The 13,121-nt window shown below is 47.1% G+C and overlaps 2 long non-coding RNA genes across 2 annotated transcripts in view; both read right to left on the bottom strand.

Moving 5' to 3' along the window:
• LOC144772135 (uncharacterized) overlaps positions 1-13,121 on the bottom strand; it is an 81,615-nt gene that overhangs the window by 39,914 nt on the left and 28,580 nt on the right. The gene's annotated exons all lie outside the window — the stretch shown is intronic.
• On the bottom strand, positions 11,583-12,683 carry LOC144772125 (uncharacterized). Its single transcript, XR_013599661.1, has 4 exons — positions 12,616-12,683; positions 12,466-12,525; positions 12,284-12,379; positions 11,583-11,857 (listed from the first exon to the last, which is right to left on the bottom strand). It is a non-coding gene; the product is annotated as an uncharacterized LOC144772125 (long non-coding RNA).

Raw genomic sequence — 13,121 nt, 5'->3', positions numbered from 1 at the left:
AGATGGAAAAACAAAAAGTCTTTCAGAACTGATGCCAGCTTTTTCCAAGTGGAAGACTGAAGGGTCTCCATCCGATTCAACTTCCTCTGTGTAGTGGAATACCCCCAGAGAGGCACTGAATCCCCTCCCACTGGCATCGGTCATCAAAACCAGCACATGAAGAGGAACCATGGTCCATGAGCATGGTTCAACCAGCACTGAGAGGTCTGTGGTTGGGAGGAGTCATTGGAACCAGAGCCTTGTACTCCTGAGACAACAGTTCCAATGCCTCTGGAGATGGCGAAGAAGGCGATACAGGTGCCACCATCCCCAAGGCTCAAGGGTGAATGTAAAGGACATCTCCGTCTGATTGCAGAGCCATATCTTCACAGATGCCAAGGGGCAACGATGGAGAGAGGACAAATGGGAGCAGAGACAAACACAATGCTCTCCTGGCACAAAGACCGCCCCCAAGTCCATCTTGAAGCTACAATGAAGAGAAGATCCTGAGATGGCTGGACATGGGATTTCTTCAAATTGATCAGGAAGCCGTAATCCTGCAACAGAGTGGTCACCTGGTGACCCTCCAACTGGGCATTGGAAAAAGAACAAGAGGCAATTAGCTTGTCATCCAAACAAGGGAAGAGTTGGACACCTTCGGAATGCGTGGCCTACAGTTTTGTGAACACCCTTGGTGCAGAAGCCAGACCAAATGACAGGACCTGGAGCTGGCAGTGGTTGCCCTGGACAGTGAACTGGAGGAATCATTGGTGAGACGGACATACCAGGACATGGAGGTAGGCATCCATGAGATTGATGGAGGCCAGGAACTTGTCTTGTCCCAAGAGAGGCAGAATCAGCTGTAGAGACATCATCTTGAAAGGCACATGACAAGTATACTGATTGACCCCCTTGATGTCCAGCACAGCACGGAACTCTCCTGACACCTTCTGCACCAGAGAAGCAGGGAATAGTAACCATGGAAAATCTCACCCAGGAGAAGCAACTGAATTCCTGGAGCAGCGCACGAGGAAAAAACTGCTTTTTGATGTCCTTCTACCCATTTGTAAGCACTGGACTAATGGAAGCATGCAAGAACAATGATTCTGGCTCTGCACGCTGATTTTGTGAGAAAAAGTCATCATCGGCCGGTGCCTGATCGAAAAAGCAAAGCCCAAATTGTCCTAAACATGCTGCATGATTTCAGCCAAAACTATGCTCTGCATAAAACTGCCCTTTAGATCCCCATCGTCCTCGTCCACTGAAAAATCCAACCTACGCACCTTAGCAGCAGGAGCCCCCTGCCTGGCCAGAAATGAAGCCTCCACAGCTGCTGCAGTAATGGATTTGAGATCGGGGCCACAATAACACCAGAGGAAGGCCTAGCCACCAAAGCACTGTTCTCAGAACTACGCATATCGTCCAGAAATTAGTGAATAATCAAGCAGACCCCAAGCATCAAAAATATGCAGCAAGCTCATAGCAACGATCTCCAGAAACTGAAAAGCTTCTTAGCGAGGCAGCGCGAATGCAGGGCTGCCCACGGCCCCACTTAGTGCCACAGGACGGCACACGACGGGTCAGTCTCCCAGTGTTCGGGATCGTCTGGGTCCCCTAGGCCGATGTCACTTCCGGGCAGGGGAGGGCGGGGGGAGGGGTACTTATACCTCCCCCGCCCTCGGAGCATCCTCTTTCTCTGCTACCCTGACGATGTTTCGACATGTGTCCTCTTGGAGATGTCTGTTTCGGCGGTGAGTGCATTTCTACCCCCCCACCTCCGGAAGAAATGCTGTTAAGCACGGCCATTGTCGTGGCTGCGGCCGCTCTGGCGGGGGATGGACAGCTCCAGGGGTGCTTAGGGCAGCAGCCCCTTCTCCTGGTTGTTCAGCTTTCAGGAGAAGGGGTATGGGTGGGTCGGAGGCTCCATGCCATCTAAAGCGGCTTCCCTGGCTCCGGCTCTCGCAAGCCAGCTGTAAAGGGGGGGAGGGAGCGCCGCGAGGCCCCCTCCTTGGCCTTTTCCTTCAAGGCAGCGGCATGGACCTGATGTGGTGCGGGTGGGGGGAAGCGCACGTTGCTTGGCTTCCCTCAACAGACCAACATCGGCAGTGCCGGTTTGAAGGCTCCAGGGGAGCAGCAGCGGGGGCGACTATCCCTGGCTATATTGAATCCTAGAGTGGGTAGGAGTGGCGCGGGGTGCTTTCTCATGCACACTAGGCCAGCCCTCGGCTGCTTTGCGGGCCGACAGACTTTTTAGTGCAGTCCGCATTTAATTTCGCTGGGGGGGCGGCGCCCGCCTGGCTGCTTTCCCCTCCCCCTTTGGAGCGTTCCTGGGCCCCCAGCGCTTGCTCCGCCTTCAGAGATGGGCAGGGGGGTCCGGGCTAGGCTCATGCACTTCGCTCCTCTTCCCCCCAAGGTTTGCATCCTTGCATGCCACCGGGTAAAGCAGTGGGCATCAGGGGTGAAGAGGCCCACGGATCGCGGGCTAGGACGTGAGCGTAGGGCTCCATGGTCCAGGTGCATTATGCCCCTGCCCCTGCCCTGCGCTCCAGGAAGTCTGTTTTCAACTGCTAACAAGCTCACTGTCCAATGTGCACGGCCCCTCTGTATGTTTGCAAGTGTGGAATTTTTGCTATGCTTTTAGCATTTGTCGTGTGGCATTTATTTGCACAAAGTGTGTCGAATGATATCCCTTTGCGCATGTGAAGTGAGCTTGAGGGGCCGAGTGCCTTATGTCTAGTTTTCTGTCCCTCCATTAGCACTTCTTAAAGAGACAAGCTTGTGGACTTTTTCTGAGCGTCAAGAAATAGAGAAGTGACCAATAGGCAGCGATGCAAACTGAGTGCTCTCCACTGAAGTATGTTTAGAAGTGTAATTTGTCATTTCTGATTGGCTGCTTTATTTAGGACAGAATGGGTCAAGGATCCATTGGCGCTCCTGCAGACTGAACTACTGTCATTCAGTGCGAGGGAGTCTGCCCCTGTCTAGCGCCCAGAGTCTGATCACAAGCTCACAGGGATCTGGCACACTTGTGAGACTGTCACGGGGTTAGCCCCCCCTCTTTCAATGCCCTCCTCATGCCCCACCCTTGTCCTAGGAGACCCCAGGAAGTCTTTCTGCCACCCGCTCTTGCCTTTCACCACCGGGGCTGTTTAATGAATTTCGGAGGCTATTGAGGGGATTGTTAGCTGCTCTGCGGCCATGCACCATGCAGCCCCAGGCCGAGCCTAACCACCCATAATGTAGTAACACCTGAACCGCGTGCGGCAGCTGGCCAACCACATAGTGGGCAGGTACCAGCGTTTTGCGAAGGTTAGTGCGTGGCATGAGTGCGAGGTTCGGGCAGACATTCCTTCTGGTCGGGCAGCCAGTATCTCAAGCCTGTGTGAGAAGGCGTTTGATATGACCTGGGTGTACAAGCGTGTGCAGGGGCCGTCGCAGTCACCTAGTCACGTGTACCCGAAATCGATGGCAGCCCTCGTCGGCATTGTGGCGGTGTCCTTTGTTTCCGTGGAACACGTTGTGCCTTTGGCAGTTATCATTTATGGGGGCGTGTGGCGGCGAGCAGATGTGCATCCGGCTTTGTTGTGTAGGCACTAGGGGCTAGATCTAGGTAAATGTTATTTACCGATTCATAAATACCAAATTTTACCGATTCGGTATTTATGAATCGGTAAATATGAAGGGGGGGAGATGTAGGTATTTCCAGATGTTGAAATACCGAATCGTTAATATTCGGTATTTACCGATTCGGTAAATACCGAATCGGTATTTCCTATTGATTCCTATGGGCTGTGAAGCCCATAGGAATCAGTGGGAAATACCGATTCGGTAATTACCGAATCGGTAAATACCGATTCCAGCAAGGGTGCAGGGGGTGTCACTTTGACACCCTCTGGCACCCCAAAAATAGGCTTGTGCGCCATGTGGCACACAGACATGCCCTAAGGGCATGTCTGTCTGTCACATGGCTAGGTGTGCATGCACACATGTGCATGCACACCTGGATTCGGTATTTTAACACCCAATTGGATTGGGTGGTAAAATACCGAATTTGTAGGGCCTTTGGGACTCAGAAGAGTCCCACCTACATCTGGGATTTACCGAATCAGTAAAAATACCGATTCGGTATTTTACAGAATCGGTAAATTTACCGAATCAGTAAATTTACCGATTCTGTAAAATTATGCGCCATCATGCAAATTCTTAAATACCGGTCGGTAACGGCCGAAATCGGCAGTTACCGACCGGTATTTTGGCTCCTACATCTGGCCCTAGGTTAGATTGGACATGGGTGTGCTGGAAGTGCGGGTCATTGCAGCTTGGAACCGCGCTAGGTCCCATTGGAAGCAGCGAGGTACTTACAGGCCTTCCGTTGTAAACGGACAATCTGGGGGCAAGTTTACGTGCATGACCATGTGGAGGGGTGTGTGTCTCCTCCCCTCCCCCCCTTTATTCCCGGTTGCGTCCTTCGCCGCTCAGGATGTAATCTCCCTCATCCTGACGCCGGCCACGGGAGCTTGTTGCGAGTCGTTGTAACCCCCCCAACCCGTCACCAACCAGCCATTGCTTTGGGAGACTGTTCATGTAGGGGGGAAGGCGATGTTCCTTTTGTTGGACTCCCTCCGCCCGGGGGGGGGCAGGTGCTAGGGTGGGGGGCGCAAACGGTCAGCAGTCGGTGTGAGTCTGGCCCCCCCTCGTGGTGGTTTGTGTTCTCTCCGACGCTCCCTTGGGGCGGGTGCCTCTGCCCATAGCCATCTATATCGGAGCCCACCGTTACCCTCCGCTCTTTTGTCTATGGGCCGATGGGGGACAACGGACGAGAGCAGCCACAGGTCACTGCCCTGTGCAATTGGGGGCTTATGAGCCTAGCACAGGAGACCCCGTGGCACGGATCATGGGTCCACGTTCTGGTTTGAGACGGACATTGTTAAACGGCCATTGTGGGGTCCATGGTTAGTTACCTGCCGGGGCTCGCGGGGTTGGCGGTCGACGGTGGTCGCGCAGTCCGGTCGTGGCTGTAGCCGCTTTGTATTTATGCCTGTTGTCCCTGTATGGGACATCTCGACCCCCTACCGACCACACTCGTGTCGGACGGCCCTGTTCGGGTACAAGGAGCTGCTCTATTCACTAGGCTTGCATCTCGCAGCTAACAGTGGCGGTGGCATTCCAGCACTCATGGGATGCCGTGGCTCGTGGGGGGGTTGTCGAGTGAGCCAAGCCGGCCGCTCCGGCCTTTTAGGCGGCAGAGCAGTAGTGACCCGCTTGTAGTTCCCCCGATGTGCACGATTTTCTGTTGATGCGGGGGAACCGGGTTTGAGTCTTGTATTGACGCTCCGCTTCCCGCTGCAGTTCACAATCATCTACTCACTCTTAATTATGCCTTTATATAGTGCAGACTTTATCCGAAGGGTCGTGAACACATTGCAAAAGCAAACACTAAGTTACATGAAGCATAGTGACAAACGCGAGCAAACAATACAAGAGGTAGCAAACGGTGCATTACAGGAGGAAAAAGTGACTTGTGCGCAAGTTACAAAAGCGTATAACGTACAAATAGAGGTAAAATACTGCAATACATGACAGACACTCAAACACAAGAACAAAGGCTACGGTTACATAGGCAATGGTGGCACTTGTGCAAGTAACGGAAGCAAACAAAATGTAAGAGATAGCAAACAGTGTGTTAGAAGAGAAAAGTGACGTGTGCATGTTACAAAAGAGTCCTAAACACAGGTAGAAGGATAATACTGCAATAAATGGCAGACTCTCAAACCACAAGAACACACTGGGAAGACACTTCCATAGTCAAGGAGAATAGAATTTTCTATAATAAGGTCTTCCTTCAGATAATAGAGAGGGCATTAATTAAATCTGGAAGTGTCTTTAAAGGAGGAGAACTTTGAGGTCAGTTTTGAAGGCCTGGGAGGAGGAGGTGTTTCTGGGAAGAATAGGAAGGGGACGAGTTAAGAAGTGAATCTAAATCACACACTCCAAAGTGCAATGGTCATTATCAGACTTTTGAATAATTGACTTAGGGCCAAATTCATCAAACCAAAATCCGCTCGCAAAGGGCCAGATTCTGAGAATCTGGCCCCTTGCGAGCGGTATTTTTGCATTTGGGATGCATCATCCCAAATGCAAAAATCGCAATTTTAGAAATCACTACATTGCGATTATTTGCATTTAAGGAATCTCAATTTGAGATTCCTTAAATGCAATGCATGAACCATTTCAAAATTGCGAATTCGCAATCTGGGGCTGCTATTTACAGCGAAGTCTAACTACGTGGTAAATAGCAAGTGCATTTTTCTAAGTTGTATGTTACACACACACATGTCCTTGGGACATGTGTGTGCGCAACACCAGTGTACATCACTATTTCAGGGGTGCAACAGGGTGTCCTTTGGACACCCTGGCACCCTTGAAATTGCTTCCTTATTTGCAATTCGCTAATTGCTAATTGCAAATAAGGAATGACTCCCCATTCATTCCTATGGGCCTTTAGGCCCATCGGAATGAATGGGAAAGCCATTCCTTATTTGCGATTAGCAATTAGCGAACTGCAAATAAGGAAGCAGTAGAAATTGCTAAAAATATTGCGATTTCTACATGCATCCCGTTTTGCGAGTCTTTAATAGTGAATCCTTAAAATTCGCTATTAAGGACTCGCAAAACAGGACTTTGATGAATCTGGGGGTTAGTTTCAAGACACTACACGACTTCATCAGGCGCTGGAGGTACGCAAGTATTTGCCACACCCAACTCCTTACGAGAATGTAATGTGGACAAACTAGTTCTCGTAACTGACAAACATGCTTGGCCTTGGTAGCGTGGGGGGAATTGATGGCCCCTGTCTCATTACAGAGAATCGATATTGGTATAAGGGGGGGCAGGGCTTCTAATGAATAAGCACCTCCACATTACTAAAAGTGAGAGTCGTAATACAACGCACATTAATGGTGCAGGTGTGCGGACAGACATTGGGAAGGCAATAGAAGTTTGTCTCGTAACCAGAAATAAAAACCTGCATGCACAGTTTCTGACCTTTATTCTGCCTCTTGCTGCTCGTTTCTGACCTCTACTCTGCCACCTTTTGCTCCATGCTGACCTTTATTCTGCCTCTTCCTGCTCCCTTCTGTCCTTTAGTCTGCCTCATGCTCCCCTTTTATGACCTCTATTTTGGCTCTTTCTGTTAGTTTCTCACCTTTATTTTGTCTCTTTCTGCTCGTTGCTGACCTTTATTTTGCCTCTTTCTGCTTGTTTCTCACCTATATTTTGCCTTTTTCTGCTAGTTTCTCATCTTCATTCTGCTCTTAGTGCTTATTTCTGACCTTTATTTTGCCTCTTGCTGCTCATTGCTGACCTTTATTCTTCTTTCTGCTCGTTTCTCACCTTTATTCTGCCTTTTTCTGCTTGTTTCTGACCTTTAATTTGCCTCTTTCTGCTAATTGATGTCCTTAATTCTGCCTCTTTCAGTTCATTTCTCCTTATTCTGCCTCTTTCTGCTCATTTATTACCCTTATCTTGGCTCTTTCTGCTCATTGCTAACCTTTATTCTGCTTGTTTCTGCACATTTCTCACCTATATTTTGCCTCTTTCTTTTCTTTTCCCCCTGGACCATGGGGGGGACCCTCAAGGCCCCAGTGGTCCCAGCCAGCTCCCTGCCTCCTGCAAGAGCTAGCATTGCTGCTGCATGGAGGAAGCTGCTGGAAAGCCATCTCCCTCCGTGCAGGAGAAATTGTTTCATCTCTTTTCCTGACCGCATGTCTGCGGGCAGGGAAAGAGATTAAACCTCCGCTTCCAGCAGGCGAGAGCACTTTGACAGCTCCTGCCCGCTGTAACTGGAGGGTTTCCCTTAGCTTGGAAAATCCAATCAGTAGATCCAGAGATATGCATTTTTAAAGATTTATGTGAGAATAGGGCCAAAAAGCACAAATCACAAACTAGGGGGATCTGGTTATTCCGGGGCGTAACAAAATCACAAGTTCAGCCAACTACAGCGACCCAGTTAGGCTCGCTGAACGAGAGTATCTTAAATCCTGGTTGTGGAGCATTGTGCGGTCCTGCGTCAAAGATGAACCGTGCAGTCCCAGCAATGCATCGGTTCCGGAGAGCCACGAGCCTGCAGTAAGAGGTCTTGCCTCATCATCAAAAAGGCCGTCAATGAGGAAAGCTTCCGATGTGAAGTGCTGTGCCGCAGATGTGTCGCACACTGGCTGGTTCCAAAGAGAGTGCAGGGCTTGCGAAGCAAAGTCCTGCATCTTCGTCAAGGCTGCATCAACGAGAGATTTGTGATGTGAGGGTCTACGTCTAGGATGAGTCAGGCAGCTGCAGGTCTGATGCAGACTGCGAGGTTAATGCGGAGTCCTTGCGCTAGAAGAATCCTTGCATCGGAGGTGCAGAGGTGAGGTGTTGATTCTGCTATAACAACAGATTGGCTGGCAGAGCACCTTCAGGCCCACTTCTAAGGGTCCAGGACCGGGCTGGCACCACTTGGCAGGGTAGGACACACAGTTGCAGAGTCCAGGTGCTCATTTCAAGGGCCTTTGGAGTCACTCTGGTGGTCCCTGGTCCAGGTTGCAGGTCCAGTCCTTCTCACCCAGGCAAGAGGGCAACAGGCAGCAGGTCAGCACAGCAGGCAGCAGTCCTTCAGGGCAGCATTTCAGCAGAGGGGAAGTTCTTCCAGAAGCACAGCAGTCCTTCACCCTGTCAGTGTCTTCCACAGGTTCAGAAGTGTACTGAAGAGTTGGAGTCTGAGGTCCACTATTTATACCAGGTGCCTCCTTTGAAGTGGGAGAACCTTCTAGAGGTTTCCCTTTGAGGTGCACAGGATTCTTGCCTCCCCTGGCTCCATATTGACTACAGGGGGGATGCAATCCTTTGTGTCAGGGCAGGCCACAACCTGTTCAAATGTAAGCAGGACAGTGCCCAGCTCCGTCCCCCCATCCTGCCAGTGATGACCCATCTAGGCATACCTAAGCTCTCTATTATCTGTGGCTGTCAAGGAGGAATACAAAAAGCCCAACTGCTAACTACACCCAGTCATGTGACCCAGAGACGAGCTACAGGCACTAAATGACTAAGGCAGGAAAATGCCAACTTTCTAAAAGTGTAATTTTCGAAATTGTAATTTAAAATCCAACTTTACCATAAAAGAAGATTTTTCATTACATCTCCAAAAACACCAAACATGAATTGTTTAGCGGCTCCCATTTTAGAGTTATAGCTTATTAAATATAGTAAGGTTACTCCAAAGTGAAAAACACATTTTTGAGATTTTACTATCAGGATATGAAAAACGTAAAAGTACATGTCCTGCGTCTTAAGTACATTGCACCCAGCCCTGTGGGTTGTTTAGGGCCTACCATAAAGGTGGCTTATATGTATTAAAAAGGAAGGTTTAGACCTGGGAAAAGGTTATTTTTGCCTGGTTAAAATGGCAGTTTAATACTGCAAAAATAGGCTGCAATGGTAAACCTGAGACATGTTTAAAAGGGCTACATAAGTGAGGGGGGCACAATAAGTACTACAGGCCCACTTGTAGCATTTATTTACAGACCCTGGATACATGTAGTACTACTTTACTATATTATAAGTAAATTAAATATGCCTACTGGGGACAAGTCAATATTATCATGTTGTAGAACTGACCACAGGCACCTTAGCACTGGATAACAGTCCTAAGGCAAAAAAAAACGACATCAGAAACATATGACTGAGTAAGGCATAAAGTTAGGGGGAAGACTACCATATGGCTAACAGATCTAACAGGCATGTTTTTTGGAGTTCCTTTCTGGATTTCCAATGTTATCCCCTAAAGAATTTGGGATTTTCTATACTTCTTCTTGCCTTATAAAAATGAAATTAGATTTTCTGGAGACCTGCCCTTGACACTAGAAAATTCTCTTGAGAGACCAGCGATATAATTTCATGAGATCAATGTGGCTAACAGAGATCTCTGCAGCAGTTGTGAATTGCCAGAGACCTCAATAGGCGTTTTGGGAGGTACCACATAAATATCACTCCCATTTCGCACACCACCCTTTGCAACAAGAATAGACACTTAAATTAAATCAGAGAGATGGCTGTTACAGTGCCAAGAAGCAAGAGAGCACTTAAGGTGTGCGCTGAACCGTATGAGCCTTTTTTTCAAACGTGAAATTGAGCAATGAAAACAGAGTAAATCCCTTTCAACATGAAATGGGGGAAATTACATTTGCTACAAAGTGAAGCTTTACAACAGGGCAAAGCATGGAACATGCATACAGTATTATTATTCAGCATTTAATATTCAGCATCTGTTGAGTGCATTGCTACCCGGAGGTGTCCCAGCGCTTGCAGCGTCAGGCAGAAGAGTAGGCAAGGTGGTTATCGGGCCGCATTCTGAAACAGTCTGTTTTTTTTTAGCTTCCGGAAGGAGAGATGGTGGGTAGTGACCAAAGATGTTGGGGAAGGGTGTTCCACAGTCTGGCAATATCATATGAGAAGGAGCGACCGCCACATCTAGCCCTTTTTGTTTTAGGGACTGAAGCTAAAAATAAGTTAGCTGAACGTAGGCAACGCCTAGGGCGATAGAAGGGGGTGAGAGAATTGATGATTAGGGGCCCTTTCCCCCAGAAGGTCTTGTGGGCTATACACAGAGATTTGAATTTCATTCTTTCGTTAATTGGCAACCAGTGTAGAAGCTTCAGAGCTGGCTTAGCAGACTGAGTTTTGGGAATATTAATCAGCAACCTGGCTGCATATTTCAGTATGACTTGACATTTTCGTATCGTAGACTTTGGGACCCTGAGAAAAATGGAATTCCCCTAGTCCAGGCGGAAAACAACCAGCACCTGGACCATGACTCTCCTTGCCGACATAAAAAGGAGCGGTAGGACTTTCCGAAGCAGTCTTAGAATGCCATAGCACCTTGCTGCCATTTCCACTGCTTGGTGATCAAATTTGAAGGACTTATCCTGCCAAACACCAAGACTTTTAATCTTAGAATTAGTGGCCGGAGGAGGGCTGAGACAGTTTGGCCAGGCCAGTCCCAGTCCAAAATCAGAGATAGAGGAGTTGCCCATAACCATTAGGTCTGTTTTAACTCCATTGACCTTAAGACAGGAGTGTTCCATCCATATGGACACCTTCTATAGGCAGGATTCCAGGTTAGAACGAAGGGTCTGGGAGTGGTTCAGGGCAACCACCAGTTGCGTGTCGTCAGCATATTTGACAATGTTAATCTCCTAAATGGCAGGACAATCTCCGTGAGAGGTCTCATGTATGCATAGAACAATGTGGGACTCAGTGAGGAGCCTTGGGGCACTCTGCAACTGATCGACAGGCTTTTTGAGTTGGTACCTCCTTCGAAAACCTGAAATGATCTGTCTTCTAAAAAAGACTGAACACAAGTGATGATGCCACCTGAGACTCAGATATTTCTAAGTCTGTTAAGAAGAATGTCATAGTTGACAGTATGCCTATCCCAACCGGGACGTTCACCTTAGTGAAAGAGATTTGCAATATTTGTCTGGGTTACCAAATTTCCAACTAAATATATCAGACCCAACAGTATCATGAAAAACTACATATGCACAAAAAACTTAATTAAAAATTGTCATTCATTTATTTGTAAAGTTTAAAATTCATAGTAACACAATTCTGTTATAAAAACAACAAGAAATATACATTCACTTGGTGCAAAAAGAATTCTTTAACACTCTCTAAAAGAATTTTTTAGATTAAAAATTGCTTATACAGCAATGTTTTCCACAAAAATATTAAAACATCATCATTGTAGAAAAATAGATTTATAGGAACAAACTGTCGACGCGGCGTTTCGGTGCCTCTTCTAATCTTGCACCTTCTTCAGGACTCGTTCCCTGATTTGTCACATCTATAAAAACATATATCATAATACATCTCATTAGGTCCCATTTTTCAACATCAATTACAATTTCATTGCTATACATAATCAATTATTCCCTAATATTTGGTAACCCCTACATTTCAAAATGCAACATTTACAAAATCTTTCATACGCATTACTCACTGTCTTTATTCCCATGTATTTTAGACAGATTACCTCCTGGGCAGGTCAGTACCATGGAGATGTGTTTTGTTAAATTAGCACTAGGGGCTGACTGAGTTTTCTTTACATTACTGTGCAGTTCCGCCCACAGAGATGCCTCAACTTCACCAGGTTATTCTCCCTGGCTCCATTTTCTCAATTTTTATGAGTCCATTTACATTGATACTAGGGACTAACTGAATTTTCTTCACTTTACTGTACAGTTCCGCCCACAGAGATTTCTCAACTTACCCAGGTTATTTTCCCTGGATCTATTTTCTCAATTTTTCTCAATTTTTATGAGTCCGTTTACATCTGCTCATGTTATTTTCTTTTTTATCTTCTGTTCTAAGAAAAAAGAACCTCATGTTTGGTTATATTCTCATATTCTATTGTCTTTAGTAGGAACTCCCGTTATGCCCCTAATTTGTTACCTTAGATATCGATATTCTTGGTCTTTCCCTCAGATTATATGAAAATAAACCACTTCAGTCCTAAAAGGCAAGAGACAAGTTTTTTCAGATTAGCCTTTCCCTCATCCCTCATCACTCAGCATTCTCATAGCTGAAGTACAGCTTCCTTACCGGTCCTGTTTCCATATTCACTTTCACAGTTTGGAGGACGCCTCTGGGAGCTACCTTTCACTTTTTGCTTTTCCCAGCTTGATCTAAGGATCAATATGTCTTATTAGTACATCTAATCCTTAATTGGCTTACTGAAATGTGTCCCATTTATATACAGATTCTTACCTTGCTATTTGTAGAGAGTTACTTTATGTTTAATTCACTCTTTTTGTATAGATCCACTCTGGAGTTGACAAACTTTTAGCTGAAGCCTTTGTGACTTGGCTGGCAACCAACCGGGTTTGAGTCTTGTATTGACGCTCCGCTTCCCGCTGCAGTTCACAATCATCTACTCACTCTTAATTATGCCTTTATATAGTGCAGACTTTATCCGAAGGGTCGTGAACACATTGCAAAAGCAAACACTAAGTTACATGAAGCATAGTGACAAACGCGAGCAAACAATACAAGAGGTAGCAAACGGTGCATTACAGGAGGAAAAAGTGACTTGTGCGCAAGTTACAAAA

This window comes from Lissotriton helveticus, chromosome 1_1 (genome assembly GCF_964261635.1).
Source record: "Lissotriton helveticus chromosome 1_1, aLisHel1.1, whole genome shotgun sequence".
Lineage (NCBI taxonomy): Eukaryota > Metazoa > Chordata > Amphibia > Caudata > Salamandridae > Lissotriton > Lissotriton helveticus.
Note: the sequence above shows the minus strand (reverse complement) of the source record. Positions and strands in the feature narration are given on the sequence as shown.